This window comes from Chiloscyllium punctatum, chromosome 6, assembly GCF_047496795.1.
Source record: "Chiloscyllium punctatum isolate Juve2018m chromosome 6, sChiPun1.3, whole genome shotgun sequence".
Classification (NCBI taxonomy): domain Eukaryota; kingdom Metazoa; phylum Chordata; class Chondrichthyes; order Orectolobiformes; family Hemiscylliidae; genus Chiloscyllium; species Chiloscyllium punctatum.
The window spans coordinates 133,968,080-133,982,480 of NC_092744.1; the positions used below are offsets into that span (position 1 = coordinate 133,968,080).

General features: G+C 43.8%; 1 non-coding gene across 1 annotated transcript; it reads left to right on the top strand.

The window, feature by feature from the left end:
• The first annotated feature begins 7,443 nt into the window (after positions 1 to 7,443).
• On the top strand, positions 7,444 to 7,525 carry trnas-gcu (transfer RNA serine (anticodon GCU)). The gene has a single exon. It is a non-coding gene; the product is annotated as a tRNA-Ser (tRNA).
• The last annotated feature ends 6,876 nt before the right edge of the window (positions 7,526 to 14,401 follow it).

The window sequence follows — 14,401 nt, forward strand, 5'->3', positions numbered from 1 at the left end:
GGATGGTTTTGGGGCACAGCGATCATTTTATTGTAAAGTTCAAGATGATGGTAGAGAATGACATGCAATAATTGAGATGAAGAAACATTAGTTGAATGAGAGCCGCCTTCAATGGGGCAAGAATGAAGCTGGAAACTTTTCAGTAAGGCCTGTGAAATGGTAGCTTTAAATAGTGTGAACCCAGTCAGGTTGAGCTGGGGTTATGGAGATGCGGCTGTAGTGTGATCACGACTGAGAATAGCAAATTTACCAAATTTGTAGAAATCTAACAGGCTTTTCATTGCACCACAAAGTTTGTGAATTTGAACCGCACCAGAATTGGAGTTTAGTTCAGTTTTCAGCTGAATCATTGACTGTTGTGCTGATTCATCGCCAATTCCTTTCTTCTGGAGTTCTTGTCCCTGCTACTGACCAGAGGCAATTCCTTACCTTCTTGGTTGTGAGTTTTCACGGAATCATGATCAGACCAGAACCAGATGCTCACTCGCAAAACCTGCAAATTTCGTGCAGAAACCCATTGTCTCTAAACACATTTCCCTCCCAAATGCATAGAAATGTTCGATTGCTTAAATGTCTTTATCCCGTTCTGTGGCAGGATGTTGTGGATGAGCTGGGTAAAGACATTGACGTGTTTGGTCAACCATGATGATATCAAACGGTGTGTAGGACACGTGTTTGGACAAGCCTCCTACTGTTCCTGTCTTTCTGTGCTGTTTCTTACAGAAGGTTTTCAAAATTAACCTGATGGGGGCAATGTGAATCTACACTACGGAATATCAAAGTCCTCCTCTTTACCCCACCGCTTTCACAGCCAGAACAGACAGCTCCTATTGCTGCTTTAGATCAGACAGTGAAGGATTCTCTCAGGTGCTCTGTCAGACTGCATGCTCCTTCACACAGGTTTCCAACTGGGTACATGGAGCAAGCAAACGTGTGGATATTGGGATTCAGGGACAGGTTTCCATTCTGCTGGGCTGCAGTTCTGGTCACGTGAATTTCTGTCTTGCTGAGACTTTCTGTGAATTCTTCCTACTTTACGATTTAAACTGTAATTGATTTTTGTTATTGCATAACATTCTTACATCTTCAGTATTCATGCAAACTGTGCAACGTGTTCTTGAATGTAGTAATAGTGAAGATTATTACTGAACGCAAAATATTTCATGTTACCTGTATGAATTTTCAGAAGGAATTTGGCGAAGTTTCATTGATTCGAATTCTGTGCCGAATGAAGCCGATCGAAGGACAATCCCTGCGACAGTGGCAATGTAACATTGTCTGTAAGCAACGCAGGAACGAACAGAAACCCATTTTTCTATGTCGTGTATATTTTTCACATTTTTGGTGTCCCTTTTGTATCCTTTTCGTGAACCTGTTGCTTCAATAATCACAGGTTCATGTCAGTTTCACCTTGTCTGCAATAGCTTTAATTTCAGAACCAGACGGTTCAGGGAAATGAAGCAGGGTGAGTGACTGAGGTACCAGTGGGGCAGCACACCACCACCAAAGATCCCACAGTGTTGTGGTCCAATGGTTTGTACTGCTGCCTCAACAGGGTCTAAAGTTCGATTGCAGCCTCGGTGGACTGTCTGTGTCGAGTTTGCACATTCCCCCGTGAATGTGTGGGTTTTCTCCGGATGTTCCAGTTTCCTCCCATAGTCCAAAGGTTGTGCAGGTCAGGTGAGTTGGTCATTCTAAATTGCCCATAGTACATTTGTCAGAGGGGAAATGTTTCTGGTTGGGTTACTCTTCGGAGAGTTGATGTGGACTTTTGGGTCCGAAGCGTCTGTTTCCATACTGTAGGGAATATAATAATCACAGCAAAACTAGAGCAGTTGAGTTACAGTTCCCAAGGTACGTGAAGGTCACATGACAGGTTCGCTGTCTGCGGCTCCAGTCACGCAATTCGTCAGCGCCGAATACTTAAAGGTGCATAACATGCCAAGGTTGTAAGTTCAATGCTTATCTAAAGATGCTGTTACCAGGGATTATTGAAGCATCAGACTGAAGCGCAGTTGGAAACAATGTTGAGTAAAGTAGAATTGGCTTGGAAATTCCAGTTTCTGATGTGGGGAAATGTTTTGCCTTTGTTAAATATGCCAATTATTAACAGAAAATCTGCAAATATTCCCCAGGTGAATATCCATCTATGTATGGAGAACCAGAGGTGAAGTTTTAGCATGATGACCTTCCTAAAATTGCTGACCCAGCACTGGATTACATCCTGGGAAAGTCTGTAAAAACCGTTTCATATCATTCAATTTCCTGCAAGCTGCACATTCAATCAATCGAAAGTATTAGATTTAACTCCTTGTGGAGTTTGACTGTTGTCAGTAAACCTGGTAAAGGATCTGGGCAAGTAGTTTTGCTGTTGGGAGGAACAAAGGATCAAACTGGAATCAGGTTGAGTCTTCGCACAGGATTTTTCAAGCGGAGGTAAAAGAGAATTAATTGGACTCACTCCCCTTTCGGTTGATTATGACCAAATGTTCAAGACAACAGATAGCAATGACAATGATATTTTACATCGACAGGCCAAATCTTGCTCACTAGAGTCACCACAGTATTACAGACCAGGTGAGCGAGGGACATGATGATCCTTGTGGAAACCTGAGACATTGAGAGAATTAATCCCACGCTGTTGGTCTCATTTTTCTCATAAACCAGTTAGTCAGTGGACTGAGCTAACTGACTTCCATTCAATGCAGAGCTAAACCAAACAGCTCAGTGCATTTACAGTATTAAATATTTCATGTCGAATGAGTTGCTGCACCTTCCAACTCCACCAGCTCTTCTTATACTTAACATTTTCACTTGCAGGTGTTATGCAATTTCTTTCCTATGAATGTTAACCAATTCGAGAATTTTTCCATTTTGCATCTCCATCCAGGAAGTCCAGAATCACTGTCGCTGTTTAATTCTCCCTGTGGCTGCGTGGGTTTGCTCAGGGTGCTCCTGTTTCCTCCCACAGTCCAAACATGTGCAGGTTAGGTGAATTAGCTGTGTTAAATTGCCCGCACTATTAGGGGCAGGGGTAAATGTAGCGGAATAGGTCTGGGGGGATTGCGCTTCAGCGGGTCGGTGTGGACTTGTTGCTCAACAGGGCCTGTTTCCAAACTATAAGTAATCTAATCTAATCTAATATAATATAATATAATATAATTCATTCCTTGTCTGCTTGCATTCGCTTTCCAACCTTCTTTATCATGTCCCGATGGGTTTGAAGTTCTAACGTCCAGTTTCCACTCATCTAAACGACGGAATTTCCCTCGTGTTTACTCTTAACAACTTCACATCACCTGAATAACCTCTCTTCGGACACAACTAAGTCTTTCCTGAGTTCTCCCGCATTATTCCTTATTTAATGCTACCATCCCTTTAAACCCCCTCTTTTCATTTCTGGTGGCTTTATCTACCAGTAAACCTCATTTCCATCGTTAATAACGACATGGTATCATGGCCGTGTCATTCCTCGCGTCTTTATAGTCTAGTAAACACTGCCCGTGTCTTTCATCATCTCTTTATATCCCTGTATATTTCAACCTGAGAAAGGATGCTGGGTCCAATTCAATGAATGAAAACTCACCACTAAGCTATGCAAACCTATAACCGACACAGGAACGGTGGAAACAATTTCAATTACAGCTGAATCGATTGGTTGCAACAGAATCGGGTCAAATCCCAGTTACATACATGACTGTTGTTCTTATAGTTATTTGTTCTCTACGTGTGCTGAAGTAACACAGTGAGGGATCAATTACTATTGCCAGTCATACTTATGCGGTTAGGTATGAAATGCTGAAGTTGTGAGATCAGAGCAGTTTTTATTGACATAGACCATTCACTGTTCGAATATCAGTCTTAGGAATTAGACAGAGAGCGATTTTGAACGAAATTTGAGCAGGGAAGTTTACTCCATGGCGTAACAACAATTTGTGTGGTTACTTTGTTGTTTACCTCATTTGTGTGTTTTGCCTCTTTGGGGATTTTGAAGTTATCCTCTCTATACAAAAGTTCCGTGCTTTTGCACCATTATACAAAAGATGCTTTACAATAACACCCAACTCTGTTTCGGTCAACTTGCACAGATATTGACCCCTGGAAACAGCACTGTGCACTCTTCTCGAGTCTGGAAAATACTTTGCTGCATTCCCGCTCTTGTGGCTCTTTTCATTACATCGGTTTCTGTTCTTCACGGAATCCAATTCAGCAGATCTTGTCACTGAGTCATTTCTTTGTATGTGTTCAGATCATGTCAGCAGAATATCACAGTCCATAACCCAGAGGTCAGACCATACTCAGGGAACCGTACACTGCTCTTGATCATTTCATGAACATTAGGGAGAAATATCAATGCTCTTCAAAACTTAATAACCTGTTTTTCAGAAGCAAGATAAACAGTTCCAGGTTTCTGCTTTTGTTGTCACACGGACCAAGATTGTAAATGCTGGAACCAGTTGAGACTGTCAGCTCTCCCACATCCATTTTCTCCCCAGGAAGTGTTCACTTGATGGTCTGAATTGGATTCTTCTAAAAAGAAGAATCTTTTTATCCATTGATTTCTGGTTTTTTGGCCCACAAGGCTCCCGCTGGGCCTCTGTACATCGCGCTGACGACAGCAGTTTCCCGCAGTCTTCCGTTTTTTTTGGAGAAAGTACCTTCGAGGATGACATCAAAAGATGTTCGCTGTTACTGCGTGTTACTCCACCAATGGAGACAGCTCTATCAATGGAGGCAGCTCAGTCAGCTGGGATGGGATAATTTCTGCAGTGTGTCCTGTGGATCAGATACAGTGCACAGCTCATACAGAGTGTGAGCGCTCAAAAAGGCCAATTGGTCACTCGTACCTGTGTCAGCTCGGGAGTTACAAAATATGGGTTAAAGCGGAAACACTGGAGATTGGATCATGTTTCAAGTGTTTACGCGAGGCAGGAAGCAGAAAAAGATACACTGTGAAGCGATTGGGATCTGACGACAGGAGCAGCAAATAGGTTGTACAGCGCAGAGAAGAGCTTTGAAGTATTGAATTCTGATTGATGGGCCGATCATGCTTTCACTTGGCCACGCTACTGCAGTTGATAATATGTCAGTGTCTCTCAGCATTGTGATGTCACAGGCAAATATCACCGTTACACTGCAGGAAATTCCTTTTTCCAATGTGAGGGCACTCTTTATGTAAAATAGCTTCAATATTTAATTCTTTCTCATAAATAATTCCACTCCATCTCAGTGTATTGTATTGCCTTCTTTCCACTTTACCTGTCATTGTGCCTGCACTGAAGTTGATTTGCTCCTTCTGCGTGTCTTTTACAGTCTGGGTGATATGATGCATTTGTACTGATCCACCTTCTGACTGAAGTTTCCACTTCACATCAGCCCGCCCTAACGTCGGTATCTGATACCATTCCCGTTGTCTGGGTGTTAGGTGCTCGTCTCAGATCCAGCCTGCCCTCACCCAAAATAAACGCAAAACTCAGACACACTGTGATCAATGCAATCCAGGGACATCTTCACTCCGAGGTCATTGATTATTCCTAGGAGAAAGTTCGGACAGCAGATGCTAGAGATCAGAGTCTGGAGTGTGGTGCTGGAAAAGCACAGCAGGTCAGTCAGCATCTGATGAGCAGGAGAATCCACGTTTCAGGCATAAGCCCTTCAACAAGAATAAGGCTTGTGAGTCGGGACTGAGAGATAATTGGAAGGGATTTGGGGATGGGGGGGGATGGGGGAAAGCGGTGGTTGGATGAAGGTGAGGGAGAAGATGAAAGTTCAGAAGGAACAGTGATGTAATGGGTTCAGAGTGCGGTGCCAATTTTGAGGCTTGGGACTTGGGGCAAGGGAAATGAGGAAACTGTTCAAATCCACACTTATCCCGTGAGGTGACAGAGTCACAAAGCGCAATATATGGCGTTCGTCCTCCAGGTATTGGGTGGTTATGGTTTTGCGCTGAAGGAGGCCCAGGACCTGCACACTTTGACGCAGTGGGAGGGGGAGTTGAAGTGTTCAGTCACTGGATGGTGAAGTTGCTGGGAACGGGTGTCCCAAAGATGTTCTCTGAAATGATCTGCAAGAAGGTGTCCTGTCTCCCTACTGTCGAGGAGACCACACTGGATTCAACAGATGCAGTAGATGACATTGTAAGTTGTAGATGAATTTCTAACTGAAGTGGAAGGATCCCTTTGTGCCTTAGACGGAGATGAATGGAGTGGTGTGGGAGCTGCTTTTACCCTTCCTGCGGTGGCAGGGAAATATGCCAGAAGTGGGGTGTGTGTTTATTGGGGGTTGTAGACCTGACAAGGGGTTCGTGGAGAGAATGGCCTTTTCAGAATGCTGAGAGGTGTGTGGAGGGAAATATATACCTGACAGTGGGGTCTGTTTGGAGATTGCAGAAGTGGTGGAGTCTTATATGATTTATGGTGAGTTTGGTGGGATGAAAGTTGAGAACCATGGGATTCTGTCCTTGTTGCGGGAGGGGTGGGGTTTAAGGGCGGTGGTGAGTGAAGTGGAGGAGATGCACTGGCGGGCATCGTCAAACACGTGGGATGGAGACCAACTTGGACTTTCTGCGGTGGAATTGGTCATCCTGGGAAAAAATGCACTAGAGGCGGAGGAATTAGGAATAAGGGATTCTGTTTTTACACGAGGTGGGGTGGGAGGAGGTGTCGTATTGTTAGCTGTGGGAGTCAGTGGGGTTTAATATATGTCTGTAATTGGTCATTCCAAGAAATGGAAGGGAAAGAAGATCCAAGTGAATTTGAGGTCGGGGTGAAAGGTGTTGGTTGGTGAACTGTTCAACCTCCTCGTGGGAGCACAAAAGTGACGCCCAACACATTCAACAATGTAGCAGAGGATCAAGTGGAGAGAGATGCCAGAGTAACTGCGAAACACGGATAATTCCACATATCTGACAAACAGTCAGGCAGGTATAGCTCGGTCACATGTGGGTGCCCATGGCTACCCCTTTGGTTTGGAGGAAGTGGGAGGATTGGAAGGAAAAGTTGTTGAGGGTGAGGACCGGTTCAGCCAGCTGGATGAGGGTGTCGATGGAAGGGTACAAGTTGGGATGGGGCGAGATGAAGAACCAGAGGGTTTGGAGACTTTCGTCATGGCAGATGGATGTGCAGATGGACTGGATTTCCAAGGCGAAGATGACGCGTTGTCGACCAGGGAAACAGAAGTCTTTCGTGAGATTAAGTACATAAGTGGTGTCACAAACGTAGGTGCGAATTTCCTGGACTGGGGAGACAGGAAGGTGTTGACGTAGGAAGAGATGAGTCGGGTCAAACAGGCGCAGGCAGAGACAGCAGGTCTTAGGAAGGAGGTAGAATCGGGCAGTGTGGGGTTCATGGACAATGAGGTTGGAGGCTGTGAATGGGAGATTGGCCAAAGGTGATGAGATTGTGATGGTCTGGGAGATTATGTCATATCCTTCCATGCATGCACGACGAGGTGGCCGAGAGGTTAAGGCGATGGACAGCTAATCCATTGTGTTCTGCACGCGTGGGTTCGAATCCCACTCTCGTCGCTATTTTCGGATTACCATACTGTCGTATTGAAATTGGAACTCCAATGGTTAGTTTGTCTGCATCGACCACATTATAAAACCTCAAAGATTAATTTGAGACTGATGCCTGAACTTAACGAAATGTAGACTGAAAGGGGATAATGAAAAGGAGCGCGATTTTCTTTTCCAAGTCAAGTTGCTGTGAACGTTAATCTTATGAAAGAGATCCAGGGAAATCAAATAACGAGAGATGCGATGTGCATCTTTAATGCTATGGGATTCTTAATGAGTATTTTGTCACATGAAATATGGAGCAGGTTGGGTAGAAGTGATTCATCTTGGTGGTAAGAGCACAGAGAGACACCACAAAATAATAGAGATATTTCAAAAGGTGCAGGGGGTGGGTGTAGCGGCACAGAAAACTGGTGTGAATGCACAGTAGAGAATTGCCGATGTGGGTGCCGTGATTGGCATGGACAGACTTACACATTGATCTCGCCCTTTCCCCCTTGCTCTTGCCATTAATGAAGGCTGGATATAAGACACAGATAAACACAAGATGTGGGAAGCAAGCTCCCTCTCGTTATGCACACACTGGATGCATCACACTGAACTATGAACAACTGGAGAAATCAGCATGTTAACTGCAGGAAGTGAACGTAAACTGTGGATCAATAACCACAGAATGATGCAGCATAAACATCTAAAGTGTCTTTAAACGAATGTCATGAACAGACGTTTCGTTCTAATACCTAACATGGCTTTCATGGGAAACCAAGTCTCACAAACTTGATTGTGTTTTTTGAAGATGTAACAAAGAAGATTGATGAGGGCAGAGTAGAAGATGTGATCTATATGGACTTCATGGAGGACTGATTAGGAAGGTTAGATCTCATGGAATAAAGGGAGAACCAACCACTTAGATACAGAACTAGTTCAAAGGTAGACGACTGAGGGTGCCAGTGGAGCGTTGTTTTTCAGACTGGAGGCCTGTGACCAGTGGAGTGCCACAGTGATCGGTGCTGGGTCCTCGACTTCTTATAATTTACATAAATGATTTGGATATCAGCATAAGAGGTACAGTTAGTAAGTTAGAGATGACACCAAATTTGTAGGTGTCGTGCACAACGAAATGGGTAACCTCAGATTACAACAGGATCTGGCCAGATGGGCCAATGGGCTAAGAAATGGCAGATGGAGTTTAATTCGCATAAATGTAAGGTGCTGCATTTTGGGAAAGCAAATCTTAGCAGGATTTATAAAAATAAGGATAAGGGCTTGGGAATGTTGCTGATGAAAGAGACCTTGGAGTGCAGGTTCATAGCTCGTTGAAAGTGGAGACGCAGGTAGATAGGATAGGGAAGAAGGCGTTTGGCATGCTTTCCTTTATTGTTCAAAGTATTGAGTACAGTAGTTGGGAGGACATGCTGCGGCTGTACAGGGCATTGGTTAGGCCACTGTTGGAATATTGCATGCAATTCTGGTCTCCTGTCTATTGGAAAGATATTGTGAAACTTGAAAGGGTTCAGAAAGGATTTCCAAGGATGTTGCCAGGGTTGGAGGATTTGAGCGTTCGGGGGAGTCTGAACAGGCTGGCGCTGTTTCCACTGGAGCATTGGAGGCTGAGGGCTGACCTTATAGATGTTTACGAAGTTATGAGGGGCATGGATACGATAAATGGACAAAGTATTTCCCTGGAATCGGGGAGTCCAGACTTAGAGGGCATAGGTTTAGTGTGAGAGGGGAAAGATATAAAAGAGACCTAAGGGACAACGTTTTCACACAGACGGTGGTAGGTGTATGGAATGAGCTACCAGAGGATGTGGTGGCTGGTACAATTTCAACATTTAACTGGCTTTTGGATGGGAATATGAAGAGGAAGGGTATGGAGGGATATGGGCTGGGTGTTGGCGGGTGGGACTAGGTTTGGATATCTGTTCGGCCATGGACAGGTTGGACTGAAGGGTGTATTTCAATGACATCTCTATGACCACATTTCAAGGTGGATGGCAACAATACCAATGTTGTTTTGAAATTTTACACAGCGAACAAGTTCAATTTAAATAATACAAATCACGTTCGCTCACAGGGAATAAAACTGTGATTTCATTACAAGCATTGTCCTTTTTAAGTAGCAGTTACTCAACATGAAAAATAAGATGTAATTTTTATTGAACATCCGTCAATTAACACCATTATCTTACTTCGGATTGACTGCAATATGCACATGCTAAATAAGGTTGAAGAAAGGAAGTATTTTAGTATGATTCGGGGGTGATGAAAAATAATATTAGGTTTTCTTGGTGCGGATATTCCACCAATGGCTCCAGTGGTGGAAATGGTCAGTGAGCAATATTACTATGATGGTATAGAGGTGAGGGAGCTGACAGGGATGGCAGCTCCCACCTCATCTGGAGCAGCGACTGTAGACATGGACCAGGGAGCATTGTGACATCAGACTGGGAGGTCCAACCACACCTGGAGCTGCTTTTATTAACATGGACCGGCAGGGAGCATTGGGACATCAGACTTCGAGATCCAACCTCATTTGGAGCAGCATCTTTTGACATGGACCAGGAAGCTTTGCAAGATCAGTCTCAGAACTCCAACCTCATCTGGAGCAGCTTTTCATGACATGGAGCAGCAGAGAGCATTGGGACATCAGACCGCAAGATCCAATCTCATTTGGAGCAGCTTCATTTGAAATGGAGCAGGGAGCTTTGCGAGATCAGTCTGGGAGCTCCACTCTCACCTCGAGCAGCTTTTAATGACATGGAGCAGCAGGGAGCATTGGGATATCAGAGTGGGAGCTCCAATCTTACTTGCAGCAGCTTCTATTGACATGGAGCAGCAAGGAGCAATGGAACGTCAGGTTGGGAGCTGCAACCTCACCTGGAGCAGCTTGTATATACATGGAAGAGGAGGGAGGATTGGGATATTAGGCTGGGGGAAAGGATATTCAACCAATTTAATCTGAAGTAAAATAAGTCTCAACATCTCAGATGTTAGTTGATTTATGAAGAAGCTGTCGTGGGAAAAACAAAATTCTTTAGATATTGAAGTCAAGTCCTGGAAATATTCAGCTCAGGAACATGCAGTAATATAGAGAGAAATGCGAGTGATGTTTCAGGTCATTGACTTTTCTTTTCTGACCGACTCTACACTGGATTACATCACCAAAAGGACTTCTTCACTCATTTAATGTGACTTATTTCCTGCAAATATGAACAGGTCATTGACGCAATCTAAATATGAAAATTGTCAGAAATGCGATATTGTCATTAGGCTGGGGTTTACCTCGAATTATAGTGGAATTATAGTGGAAACGCAGCAAAATAAGTTGAAATTTCCTCGATCAACAGTGACCTCGTTGAATGGCCGATCAGATTGTGAATGTTAGTTTTATTTGAGGACAACTTGAAGTGAATAATTGATGGTGATTATGTTTGATTTTTGTTCGTATTGGGACTGTTACAGTTATTGCTCATGTCCTTGTTAACACCAAAGGTCTGCAGAGTGTAAAATCTCAGCTGTGCATCTGGCCAGTGTTACAACCATTCGTATACCTGGCTACGGATGAGATGGTTATAGGTTCGAAATGTACTTGGCGCAAGAGCGTTGTGGAGATTCACAGTACATCCAAGCTTTTTTTTTGTTACACTGAGGTGGATAATATTTGGAATTTTCATCTCTACGAACGAAAATTATTTCACTGTCTTCGATAAGATAAACATTACCCGGGACAATCAGAGTTAAAAATCCCACAGCACCAAGTTTCATTGAACAGGCGTATTTGAAAGCAACAGCTTCTTCGACAGATGGTTGACAATTGTTGGACTCTAATCTGGCTTTGCGTGATTTTCAAATTTGTCCACCCCAGTCCAACATCAACACATCCAAGTCAGGGGTACCCTCGACACCACGAACGATCGGTTAAAGTCCAGATGATCTTCCAAAAGATCACGCACGTTGACACATACATCAAGTTTCGGCAGAAAGACACCCACCTGATGAAGGAGCGGCTCTCTGAAAGCTCGTGCTTCCAAATAAACCTGCTGGACTAAGCTCCGATGTTGTGTAATTTTTTACTTTGTCTACCCAACTCAAACACTGCCACTTCCATATCATAGAGAACATCAGGCATGTCCCAGCGCTGTCAGAGAAAACAATCCTGAAATAGCAACGCACATTGTTCATAGGTACGTTTCATTTTCAGATACCAACCCATTCAATCGCTGCAGCTTCTGTGTATGAAAAGCACAGAAAGAAAATAGCTGAGACTCAGTTTTGACAGTATTTGAAACTCTTTGGGAAGTGGACTCAGAGGAGAATGAAGTATGAACTGTCCAACTGCGCAGAGAGGAGGAAGGCACTTTTCCCTTCTTTCAAGGGCTCGGGTATTGACTGATGTAAGGCATTAAACAGATTCCTGATACAGCTGATCTCTCTGCTTCAGGAACAAGAAGTCCTGATTTTCTGAACGGTAATGAAACCCAGGCCACTCAGTTAAGGCGCCGAATACGAACAACTAGGCCACCAGGGATGAGGGCAGAAACTGTTGCACCGTTTCCTCATAACACAGTTTTTTAAAATTATATCACTGCAGATATGTTTCCCCTCAAAAATGAATGAATAATCAAGTGTTTACAGCACAGAAATGGGTCCCATCGTTTCCCTTCCCAGCACCTGGTCTGTAACCTTGTAAACTCTGATGTTTCACGTGTTCATCTCAATGCTAATTACCCTGGAACGTTTTAATCTTGTAAGATGCAATAAATGGGATTGAGGTTTGAGATGGGAAAAATATGTTCACACCCATTCGGGGAACTGAAGCCCATTTTTACGCACAGAATGAGGCACGCAGGCACATTTCCCCAAGAGTGAAACAGGCCTCGGGAGAAAACGAACAAAAAGTAAGATTTCGCCAGCTTAGCTGATATTGTCCAATTTCAGACTTCAACACCAGTGTCTGGTTACAGCCAAGAAAGGAACCATCCAGCCTCTCACGTCCCAGTGTTCCTTGCCCATTGTTTCCCCATTACTCTGTAGTTTATACTGTCTCACCACGTTCTTGCAGTAAAACTAGATCGGTGCTCACGCCCGCTATTTCCTGTCCTGTTGAACGGTTTTCCTCAAGTTCTTGGACTGACAAACAGGAATGGGTTATTTCAAACATTCTTCTCGTTTACAAGGCCAGTGTTATCACCACTGAACCAGCACATTGCCAGCTCAGAGGTAAGGTCTCATACATTAGAAACTTTAAGGCAACAGATGATTGCTTAGCGTCAGTGTTATAAGCCAAACAACAAGACTGGAATAGATCCGAGGGCATCATGCACAGAAGGATGAGAGAATAGAATGATGAATCTCATGGTGTCCAGGGTGGTGTTAACAGAAAACTTCCCTGGTAGTATAGTGATGAGGATTCAATGCTTTCACTGTCATGGCATGTTAAATGTTAACATTTACAGTAATCGATGTGAAATACTGCCAGATCCTTCGAAGCAGAATGATGTTGTGCAGCAGTCAGAACTGCTTCCCTGTATGTTATAGTTCTGCATCAGCAACGTCAGCTGCAAGTGCCTCACGTTCAATCAGTTTGAATGAAGAACGGAGGGGGCGTCACTAAAATGGAAGGGGAATGGTGGTTTGTGAGAGTTAGCTACATGCCTCGTGGAGCCAGGTTCAATGTCGATACTGAATATTGGTTTTCCTGTTTACCTTGGTATACTGATCACTCCGGATCAATTATCCATATTATCTGCCATTTGTGATGTTCTTTGTTCATTTCACCTCGGTTCAGTGCTCCCGGGGGACCATGCTTTTTAAAAATTTGGCACGTTTTACCCAGGTCGGTTTTGCAGCTTCATATTAAGGCCAACAATTTTAGGAACAGAAAGACAACATTCAGGCCATCAAGTCTGCTCCGCTATTGAATGGTTTCATATCTGATCGGATAACCTTGAAGTGCACTTTCTTTCCTGTACCCGTAACGCTTGATGTCTGTGCGGTTTGAAGATCTGGTGATCTCAGCCTCATTACACCTAATGACACTTACTCAACAGCCTTCTGCTACAAGCAATTCCACAGATCCAGAACTGTCTGAGATATGCAAAGCTTCCTCACCTCTGTTTTAATTGTGAGATCCGCATTCTAATAGGAAGTTATAAATCAAACAACACCAGGTCATAGTCTAATAGGTTTAATTGGAAGCATTAGCTTGTGAAGAGCTGCTCCTCTATCAGGTGTTCGTGGAGTACACAGTTATAAGAAACAGAACTTATAGCAAAAGTTTACAGTGTGATGTAATTGAAATTATGCATTGAAAAATATCTTGATTGATTGTTAAATCTTCTATCTTTTAGAATGACCATGTTAGCTTCACTTCTTTCTTATGTAATTTGCAAAACTTTATTTGAAAGTCACATTCTCAGGTGAACTTTAACAAATAGTGTCAGCCCCGACAATATTTTGAAGGTGTTAGTCCCTGTGTGCTGTGTCCGTGCCATAATGTTTAGGCTGACGCTAATCTCCGCACAATGGTTAGCACTGCTGCTTCACAGCGCCAGAGACCCAGGTTTAATTCCCGCCTAAGGCGACTGACTGTGTGGAGTTTGCGCATTCTCCCAGTGTCTGTGTGGGTGTGCTCCGGTTTGCCCCCACAGTCCAAAAATGTGCAGGTTAGGTGAAGTGGCCATATTAAATTGCCCGTAGTGTTAGGTGCAGGGGAATGGATCTGCGTGGGTTGTGCTTTGGTGGGTTGGTGTGGCCTGTTGAACCGAAGGGCCTGTTTCCAAACTGTAAGTAATCTAATCTAAAAAAAACACGCTGCAGGCAAGGATGTTTTGAGGCATGGTACATTGGTGAAACCAGCAAAGGGTACAGCAACAGATGAAT